Here is a 9,671-nt window from a genome sequence, read left to right as displayed (position 1 = left end):
ATCCTCAATTATACCATATGGTCTTTTAGTGGTTTGATCCGCTAATTGTAAAACCATATTGGTACGTTTGATGTCTTCTTCTAAGCCTAACTTATTAAAAATAGATAATGGCATCAAGTTAATGCTTGCTCCTAAATCACAAAGACAACTTGGGAATTCTATATCGCCCAATTTACATGGAATGGTAAAACATCCGGGATCTTTGAGTTTTGTGGGCAAATTGCTTGACACAATCGAACTGCAATCTTCAGTTAGCGAAATGGATGAAATTCCTTCCCAACTGATTTTCTTTGAAATTAAATCTTTGAGGAATTTACCGTAATTGGGAATTTGCGTAATCGCATCCATAAACGTTAAATTAATATGCAAATTCTTAAGTTTGTCTAAAAATGTTAAAAGTTGTTTGTCATAGTCCTTGTTGTGGACTTTGTGTGGAAAAGGTGGTTTGGGTACAAAAGTTTTTGTACTAGAGTCAATTGGTGCATCTTTTTGTTTTAATGTATCCTCTTTGGGCTTCGATAAATCAGTTCCAGGTAAAGTCGAATTTCCGGACATTTTCGGGCCTAAGTAGTTTTTCCCTGAACGAAGAGTGATAGCCTTAACATGCTCTTTCGGATTTTCTTCCGTATGGCTTGGAAGACTTCCCTCTTTGCGGGATGGAATTGATTTAGCGAGTTGTCCAATTTGAATCTCCAAATTATAGATGCTAGATGATTGGTTTTTAATAAGCTGATCGAATTTATTCTCGATCCGTTTAAAACCATCGTCGTGATTACTTATTTTTCCGCTCATAGCATCAATGAATTTGTCGATTTTAGAAGATAAAGTGCTAATCGTGTCTCTGGATTGATTTTGATAATTTGTAGTACGATTTTGATTAGCATTAGCATTATTATTATCTCTCCAGTTAAAGTTAGGATGATTTCTCCATCCAGGATTATATGTATTGGAATAAGGGTTATTATTTTGGTTTTGCCCTTGGACAAAATTTACCTGTTCAATTTCACTCATACCTTTGTAATCCACATCTGTTTGGATTGGCTTACCATTAGAATCACACGGTGCCATAAACCTATCAATTTTGTGCGATAAGGCAGAAAATTGGGCTTGCAACATCGCTACTGGATCAAGGTTCACTATACCTTTAACTGATGATGTTGTTGAGGATGATGGTTTCGCTGATGGTAGGTGTCCACATTCCGCGGGCCACATACTGCTGTTGATTGCCATCTCCTCCAAAAGTTCTCTTGCTTGGGCAGATGTTTTCTTCATGAATAACCCTCCAGACATAGCGTCCAATGAACCTCTAGTTGTAGGATTTAGTCCATTATAAAATGTTTGCATTAAAAGTTCAGCGGGCAATTGGTGGTGTGGGCATAAACGTTGAAGTTCTTTAAAACGTTCCCAAGCCTCATAAAGAGTTTCACTATCATTTTGAGAAAAAGACGTTAACACTTTAATGACTCTTGCGGTTTTTGCTAAAGGAAAATTTTTTGATAAAAATGCTTGGGCTAATTGCTCCCAAGTCTCAAATGTTGCGGATGGCATAGAAGTTAACCACTCTTTGGCTCGATCCTTCAAAGTAAAAGGAAAAAGGCGAAGATTGATTGCTTCTGTAGTCACATTTGGTATTTTAAAAGTGTCGCAAATTTCTAAGAAATTTGTCAAATGGGTATTAGGATTTTCATTAGGTAACCCGTAAAACGTTACATTATTTTGCAACATATTAAGCAACGCAGGCTTAATTTCAAATTGATTTGCATTAATTTGGGGTTTAACTATACTGTTTGTTACACTGGCCACTCCTGGCCTAGCGTAATCCATAAGTGTGGCCATAACTTCTGGCTCGGTAATTTTAGTTTTTATTGGGGTTTTGTTTTTCTTTTTCTTTTCTTTCTTATTCTTTTTAAGGGTTCTTTCAATTTCTGGGTCAATAGGATCTGGTGACGTGCCCGAACTTCGAGAACTGCGCATGAACTTGAAATTTCGCACGAACCGAAACTACCTACAAAACAGAATTTGAAAAATAAATATGTTAATAATTAAAAATAAATAAAATGTAAAAGTTTGAATAAGTATGAATAAACCAAGATTCGTAATAAAACACGAAAAATTTAAAATTTTGTCAAAAATTTTGGCATTCCCCGGCAACGGCGCCAAAAACTTGTTGAGCGATTTCCGCAAGTGCACGGTATACGCTTGTAGTAATAAAAGATATCGATCCCACAGGGAATGTTTTTTAACAAAACTTATTCTGAATCGGTTAAATTTACTTTTAGGTTTATAATATGGGAAATCGTTTAATCGGTTTAGGTTTTGAAATTGCTAGAATAAGAATTAGATTAGAGTATGAAGATGTTAGAAAATATCTGATTTAAGAATGAATTTGCAAAACAGGAACGTTTTAGTACTTTAGAAAAGTAAACAAGTATATTTGTTTGCATTAAGCAAAGAAAACAACTTTAAACTTTGTACGAATTATAAAGATGAAATAAATGACGGAACCTCTAATTAATAGGCTTTGAACGCGACAAAACCCTTATCCGGGATAATTGCCCTTAACCAAATTAAAACTCTACCGAGATAATAATTTGCCTAAGTGTTCAACAAAGTTTCCTTGTAAAGATTTTGAATTAAACTACGTTTTAATGAAAACACCAGCAGTCACTTTAGTGGATTGGTTACCATAAGTGCTGCATAAAAATCTATCGAATAGAACGAACTTTATTAGATGAAATATAAATTGATACAAGTTTACAGAGAACATGGAGCATTGAATTCTTCGACGGCGTGCAAGTGAACGGGTTGTCAATCCTTTCCTTGGGTTTCGTTAGAGTTTGTCAGGCTCAGGGGCGAATCCTCTACTCAATCTTCTCGTTGAATCTTCGTAATAGAGACTGGGTCGGTCCACTACCAAAATGTAAACTAAACTGGAACAATGTCTAAACGCTACTGAATTTGTTATTATTTTGTAAACAATGTGTGTACATCATATTGCTTTTGATCAGAATTGAAATCTAACTTCTGAATCATTTGATTCGGAATTTCTGCATAAATTCTACACCAATCTCTTTCTTCTACACATATAACATTATTTTTCAACTCTCCATCAACTCTTTATTTATAGATATTGAAGAGTCTTGATTGAAGTGTCGTGTCCGTTGTGAAGGATCGTGTCCACTGCGAAAGGACGTCTTTATCCACCCGAACGATCGTGTTTCGTCGAAACGAAAGTGTGTAACTAGGCCTCTAAAATCTCCTGCTCGTACCGAGAATATTAAATTCTCTACCGAGAATGGGGGAGCATCAATTGTACTTCAGAGGAAGGGAAGGAGAGGCTGAGGGACGCGTGTCGCGACCGTGAATAGTGGGGGCCGCGGTCGCGGCACGGAGCATTTTTCACTTCTTCGCTCTCGTTTGTGTCCTCGACTTGGCGTTATTAATTTTCGTCGTCTTCGACTCCTTTTGTAGGGCTTTTCTTCTATTTTTGAGCTCTTTTTACTCCTATTTGGATTTTACCAAATATTTATGTACCTTGCATGAAAGAAACATATTCGAGAGTAAAAGCTTTCTAAATGGTTATAAATATCATAAATTCGTAGCAATATTGATGTAATTATTGATGATATTTTAGGTATATTTTGGGCTTAACAATGGAAGGTAAGAAGTTTTCCTTAGTTATTGTAGATGATTTCTCTAGGTATACTTGGGTCATCTTGCTGAGTAGCAAAGATGAAACATTTGAGATGTTTACCACATTAATCAAAAAGCTTGAAAATGACAAAGACCTAAGAGTAGCTCACATTAGAAGTGATAATGGTGGAGAATTCAAAAACCAATTGTTTGATGAATTCTGTGAAACTAATGGTATTGACCACAATTTCTCTGTCCCTAGAACTCCTCAACAGAATGGAGTTGTTGAAAGGAAGAATAGGACAATAGTAGAAATTGCTAGGACAATGCTGAGTGAAAATAGGCTTCCAAAGTATTTTTGGGAAGAAGCTGTCAATACAGCATGTTATATATTGAATAGGGCATTAGTAAGACCTTTATTAAAGAAAACCCCTTATGAAATTTGGAAAGGACGAAAGCCCAATATTGGATACTTTCGTGCCTTTGGGTGTAAATGTTTTATACTCAACACTAAGGATAATCTGGCAAAGTTTGATGCCAAAGCTGACGAAGCGGTCTTTTTGGGATACTCATCAAACAGTAAAGCATATAGAATTTATAATAAAAGGACCCAGGTTGTAGAAGAGTCAGTCCATGTAGATTTCGATGAAACTGACCCTGCAGGAAGAACAACTCAACACACAGAGGAAGAACCCAACTCAGCTTCTGCTGACCAGAATGGACATGCTGAGTCATCAGTACAAGAACTAACCAAAGGTAAAATCGAAACTGAAATTACCTTTGCTGACCAATCTGTCCCTGCAGAGATTGTAGAAACACCTGTTCCAAACAACTCAACATTACCCAAGGAGATAAAAATTCCAAGAGGACATTCAGAAAAGTCCATCCTTGATGATGCAAACAACAAAGTAATGACTAGAGATCAGCTTAGGAAGTTTCTTAGCAATGTCGCTTTCGTATCAGTCCATGAACTAAAGAACTTTGCTGATGCTGAGCATGATGAGTATTGGATCAATGCCATGCAAGAGGAGCTTGACCAATTCACAAGAAATGAGGTGTGGGATTTAGTACCTAAACCTAGGAATCAAAAATCCATAGGAACTAAGTGGGTTTTTAGAAACAAACTAGATGAGCATGGAAATGTAATTAGGAACAAAGCTCGACTTGTAGCCCAACGCTATATTCAGCAAGAGGGCATTGATTATGGTGAACCCTTTGCACCAGTTGCTAGGTTAGAAGCTATACGTATATTGTGTGCATATGCTAGTTTCATGAACTTTAAATTGTATCAAATGGATGTTAAAAGTGCATTTCTTAATGGCTTTATAAACGAGGAGGTATATGTTAATCAACCTCCGGGCTTTGAAGATCCAAAATTTCCAAACCACGTTTATAAACTCAAAAAGGCCTTATATGGCCTGAAGCAAGCTCCAAGAGCTTGGTATGAAAGGTTGACCAACTTCCTGCTGGCCAGAAATTATGTCAGAGGAAAAGCTGACACAACCTTGTTCATTAAGAAAAAGGGTAAACATACCCTACTTGCACAAATCTATGTAGATGACATAATATTTGGTGCTACTGACGAATCCTTGTGTCAAGAGTTTATCAAACAGATGCAGACTGGGTTCGAAATGTCTATGATGGGAGAACTCAGCTTCTTCCTTGGACTTCAGATCAAGCAAGGTAAGAACGGCATCTTTATTAGTCAGTCCAAGTACACCAAGGAGATGTTAAAGAAATTTGATATGGAAGATTGTAAGCCCATATCAACCCCTATGGGTACTGATATTGTCCTATGCAAAGATGAGAAAAGTAAGTCAATAGATAGTAAACTTTATCGAGGTATGATAGGCTCCTTACTTTATCTCACTGCAAGTAGAGCTGATATACAGTACTCAGTATGTTATTGTGCAAGATATCAAGCTGACCCAAGGGAATCTCACTTAATTGCTGTAAAAAGAATTTTTAGATATTTGCAGAGCTCAGTTGATGCAGGTTTGTGGTATCCAGCCTCAAATGACTTCACACTCATAGGATACACTGATGCTGACTATGGACGAGATAAGCTAGAGCGTAAGAGTACTTCAGGAGGATGCCATTTCCTTGGAAGATGTCTAGTATCCTGGTTCAGCAAGAAGCAGTCATCAGTTGCTCTGTCTACAACTGAAGCTGAGTACGTTGCTGCTGGAAGTTGTGTAGCTCAAGTCCTATGGATAAAGCAACAGCTTGAAGATTATGGAGTAAGAACTGAGACAGTAGAGATCAAATGTGACAATAAAAGTGCCATTGATCTATCCAAGAATCCTATTCAACACAGCAGGATGAAGCATGTCAGCATAAGGCATCACTTCATCAGAGATCACGTACTAAAGGGTGAGATCAAGCTGACCTATGTGCCAACAAATGAACAGCTTGCAGATATCTTCACCAAGCCTTTGGCTCGTGAGCAATTCAATATACTAAGGGAAGCTATCGGTATGTCTAACCCTCTCCAATAATTCTAAATATTTGAATAAATGTTGAGTGATTGTCATGCTGACTGATATCAATCTAGTAACTACTGCACGTTGAGCTTAATAGTCTATGCTGAGTAGATACAAATGCTGAGTAAATATTTTGTGCTGAGTAGATAGACATATTGAGTAATCACCTTATGCTGAGTGAATGTACATGTTGTGTGATGAACATATGTTGAGTTACTAAGAGATAGAAAACCCATCTACATAGAATTAAATACTCAGTATCATAAACATCTCATATTCTGGCAAACTGAGTAAATGCCCACTTGCACCGATAAACAATGACACGTGTAACAAATCATACCTAGGAAAACGCAAGAAATAATGAATACCCATGCGCCGAACCTGTCATAAATGGCAGAATCTTTGTCAATTAAAGTCCCAAGATGAAAACGGCTAGTTCATTAATGACTCAAAACTCTATAAGTAGTGGAAGGATCCCCACTCATTACTCTTTACGCTTACGATCTTCTGAAATCGAATTCTCCTCTCTCCCTAAATCTTAAAAACCTTTCTCGGTAACAATGGCTTCCGGCAAGAACGAAATCCCTAACCTCACCACTCAGCCTGGCCAAACCTCTGGCAAACCTACTCAAGCTGACCCCGCTGGTTCTTCAAGGCAAATCGAAAGGAATATGATCAAGGTCCATAAAAAGGTCAACAACTTGGAGGTTCTAAAGTGCAGATGGTTCTCTCCAGGATTCGTCACTTTTGAGAAGCCATTCTGCGACTGGATCGAGAAGAACAAATGGACCGGTCTCTTCTCACTCACCGGAAAAACATACCCTAGACTGGTCAGAGAGTTCTATTCCAACATGTTTGTTGATGAAGAAGATGCTGACTATTTGGAAACTACAGTCAAAGGTCAGAAAATCACCATAACCCCTGCCTATCTAGCTACTTTGCTTGATCTACCAGACGAAGGAATAGAATTCAGGACAACAAAAGAGAAGGTACCTAAAGAAAAGCTTGACAAGATCAAGGGGTTCTACAAACCCAAAGATCACAAGGGAGAAATACCCAGCACATGTATGGGGCAAGAACAGAAGATGGCTCACTACATGCTGACCAACTTCATCTTCCCCAAACTCAACTCAACCTCATCTGCCTCCAATTTTGAACAGTGCTTCATATGGAACATGTTGACCTACACTCCACTTAACATTCCCGTCTTTCTGGTTGGGGCTCTTCAACGCAGTGGAAAGAAGCTCAGGCTGGGTTCTCTGATCACTAAGATCATTGAGGACAAACAGATTGAGACAATCAATGAAACTGACACTTTGGGAAGTGAAATCACACCAGCTCTGCTGGTTGGACTGTTGTACAATCAACCGTTGAAGGGATATGAAGAAGTTGTAGATGCTAAGGAAAATTATGAAGTTGAGCTAGAAATTGAGCCTGAAAATGAGCCTGAGAAAGAAGTGGAGGCTCCTGCTGAGTCACCTAAGGAAAAGAAGACGAAGAAGAGAAAGGCCATTGAAACATGCTCCAAAGACATCCATACTGTCCCAAAGAAAGTGAGACTAGTGTCTCAAGAAAAGGTTAAAGCTGATAAGGCTAAGGAGAAAGCTGAGTCGGCAGAAAAGAGAAAGAGGCTAGAAGAGCCTGAGGATGAAGAAGAGGGAACTCCAGAATCCCCCTTGATGAAAAGGAAGAAGGTTAATTCCTTAAAGACAGTTGAAGCTGATCCCCTAGATTGGGTTGTATCCTCGAAAGGTCATGAAACTGACCTAGAAAAGGAAACTGGGGAAGAAACTGAGCAAAGAGCTGAGAAAACAAATGTTGAAAAAGAAAGGGAAGCTGAGAAAGAAACTCATGTTGAGGAAAACGTCCATACTGAGTAGGAAGAACATGCTGATGTTGAGCAACCTCAGGGTGATGTTGAGAAAAGAGTTGAGGAAGAAGAAAATGTTGCTGTTGAGGATCATGCTGAGCAACATGAGCATCCAACTATGGTAGAAGAGACAGTTGATACTGATGAGGAAAACATTGATGCTGACCCTTCTCCTCCCAAGGAACAAAGGTTCAAGCGGCTTAAGAAGAAAGCCCATAAAACTCAAGTTATTGATCTCCTTGCAGACTCTCCTCTTCCAGAACAATTTACTAGCATGTCTGAGCTACAGTTCGCATACTTTGCAAACGACCCTGAGTCTCCCTCAAAGGAAAAACAAGCCTCTGTTACTCAGGATGAGGAACAAGCCAAAATTCTTGAAGATCCAAATCCAACTGCTCAAGATGAAACAAATACTGCTTCAACTTCACCCACTCAGAATGAGCAGGTCAACATAACTAACCAAACTCCACCTCCAACTCAGCATGTTGACAACTCAGCTCCTGAAGGTAATCTGCACCAAAGTCCAGTCATCAATCAAGGTGATCAATCTGGCAAACAGCCAACTCCTCCACCCTCAAGCTCAATTCCAGCCTCTGAGACAAATGCGGCTCAATTCACCTACTTGAATGCCACTGAGTCAGGCCGAAGCATCATTGCCTCTGCTCAGTCCTTGCTTCAAGGATTGAACCCTCCACAAGCTGAAGCTGCTAGATCTTCTGATACTGAGTCCTCTCAACTGCCTAGAATCACTCAGCTCCTCCATGAACTAAGAGGACTCAAGGATCTAGTAAGTGTTATGACCACCATTCAAACTCAGCAACCAAGGCAAGACCAAATAACAAAGTTGACTGAATTGGTTCTCACGATGGTGAACCATCTGAACTCGCTTGAAGGAAAAATCCAACAACCATCAGAAGTTAATCCAGGGTATGCCACTTCCTCTGAACTTCAAGGATATTTTGCGAAGTTAACTGCAGAACTGACCAAATCAAGCGCACCTGGCAATGCTGAGTTTGCCACCTCTGCTGAACTTCAAGGATGCTTTACCAAGCTTAATGCTGAGCTGACCAGTACGCGTAACTTAGTATCTTCCTCTTCTCAGTGTACAATTGACCAACTGAGTGAAGCAGTCAGCCTACTCAACATCAACAAAGCATGGATGGATGTTGATCCAGTCTCCAACAGTGAACTCTTGAGCTTTTCCCAAGCAATAATGAAGGCAATGCGCATCAACAATGCCCAGCGCATATTTTATGACTCTGCCTTACTCAAGATGTACCACCAATCTTTTGGTCAGCTCACCAGCTCGCTCACCTGGCTTAGCAAATCTCATTAATGCCTGCTCAGCATGATTAGCAGTTCTCTTCGGGTTCCTCGCCATGTCCAAGATGACAGTGTTCCTATAATTGATGGCTTGCGAGAAAGTACTAAGAGGCTTCAGCGTTACTCAACTCACCTCTCCTCTCATGCTCGGACTGATACATTCATTTATAAACCCGATGATGGCAAAACGGGGGAGACAAGCCAAGAAGGAACTCAGCGAACTCGGCGAACTCAGCTTGCAGGAAATGCCTCAGGAAGTAAAGACAAAGGCAAAGGAATAGCTCAAGCTGACCACCAAGCTCAGAAGAAAAAGAACTAGATATAGTCTAGCAAATGTTTAGAACTTAGCATAGAATATTTCA

The 9,671-nt window shown here is 39.3% G+C and overlaps 1 non-coding gene across 1 annotated transcript; it reads left to right on the top strand.

Moving 5' to 3' along the window:
• The first annotated feature begins 1,360 nt into the window (after positions 1-1,360).
• On the top strand, positions 1,361-1,467 carry LOC136204337 (small nucleolar RNA R71). Its single transcript, XR_010675181.1, has one exon. It is a non-coding gene; the product is annotated as a small nucleolar RNA R71 (small nucleolar RNA).
• The last annotated feature ends 8,204 nt before the right edge of the window (positions 1,468-9,671 follow it).

Source organism: Euphorbia lathyris, chromosome 8 (assembly GCF_963576675.1).
Source record: "Euphorbia lathyris chromosome 8, ddEupLath1.1, whole genome shotgun sequence".
Classification (NCBI taxonomy): domain Eukaryota; kingdom Viridiplantae; phylum Streptophyta; class Magnoliopsida; order Malpighiales; family Euphorbiaceae; genus Euphorbia; species Euphorbia lathyris.
The sequence above is the reverse complement of the archived record's forward strand: the minus strand, read 5'-3'. Positions and strand labels throughout refer to the sequence as shown.